The sequence below is a fragment of the Brassica oleracea genome, chromosome C8, assembly GCF_000695525.1.
Source record: "Brassica oleracea var. oleracea cultivar TO1000 chromosome C8, BOL, whole genome shotgun sequence".
In the NCBI taxonomy this organism is placed as follows: Eukaryota; Viridiplantae; Streptophyta; class Magnoliopsida; order Brassicales; family Brassicaceae; genus Brassica; species Brassica oleracea.
Genome location: NC_027755.1, coordinates 2,758,240 through 2,759,676, shown reverse-complemented (window position 1 = coordinate 2,759,676; position 1,437 = coordinate 2,758,240).

Here is a 1,437-nt window from a genome sequence, read left to right as displayed (position 1 = left end):
ATTGAGTATTCTCGTTATAACTTTCTAGTGTTTATGACATGGATTAATTGTATATCGACTCAGAACGTTTAGTGTGTGCGCTAAATCTGGTCTAGTACAATTATTCTAGTACATTAGACTTCCAATCACACATACTTACTCATTTTGTGGTACCGCTTCTCCTGATTTTTGTCAATTGAAGTTCAGGATCTAACTGGATTTTTTCATGCCATTAGAGTAATTTTTAAATATCTATAATACCGTTGAGCATAATAGGATTGGGATATGATAATTTTGCTTGATTTTTTGTGATTTTAATTCCGAGAATAAACATCTACTAATCCCATATCTTTTATGTCAAATTTTCCTTTGAGCATTTTCTTTATTTTATTGATTATGTCTTTATTGTTTCCAATTACGAGCATATCATCAACATATAAGCATAGCAAACCTACTCATTTTGGTATTTTATAGTATATGCATTTCTCGCATTCATTAATTTTAAAACAATTTCACATCATTGTGTTGTCAATTTTATGTGTTTTTTGTTTAGGAGCTTGTTTGAGCAAATAAAATGACTTTACAAATCGGAAATGACAAAACCCTAAGGTTGTTTCATGTAAATCTCATCTTCTAAATCACCATTTAGAAAGGCGGCTTTTACATCCATTTGATGCATTTCTAGATTTCTTAATGTTATATCATCAGCCTTATTGATGTTATTCTCTTTACCGGAGAATAAGTGTCAAAATATTATGGGTCATCTTTTTGTCGGAATCCTTAAATAACAAGCATGGCTTTGTATTTACCACTTGTTCCATCAGAGTTCAGTTTTTGTTTGAAAATTCATCTAATCCCTAATGCTTTTCATCCTGGTTGTAAATTGGTTACATACCATGTATAAGTTTGCATAATAATATTGAATTTATTTTTGACTGCTTCATTCCAAAACATGGCTTCTGCCAAAGTTCGTGGATCATTTTTTACTAAAATTACCATAAAAAAAAATCTTCACCAAAAGATTTTTTCTTTCGAGCTCTTTTGCGCCTTCTAAGTTCATCTTGTGTTTAATTTTCTGAAATATCAAAATATCGACGTTTTTTCCAATTTTTGAGACATTTTCGTCGTCTCTTTCTTCTCGACATTTTTTTCAAAAAAATTTCCTTGCACGGAAAAATATTCTCGAAGAAAGATGCATGATTTGATGATTGTATGAAGGTCGGATATTTCAGATTTATGTTATATGCATACCCAATCAAGATGGAATCCATTGTTTTAGGTCTAATAGTGACCTTCTTAGGAGGCGGTACAATAAATTTTGCCAAGCATCCCCACACTTTAAGGTATTTATACAAAGGTAAATTACATTTCCATTATCCATATGGTAAATTTTTGTGATATTTTGTTCAGGATATAATTAGCTGTAAGCATCAATGGTCCCCCCTCCCCCCCCCCCCC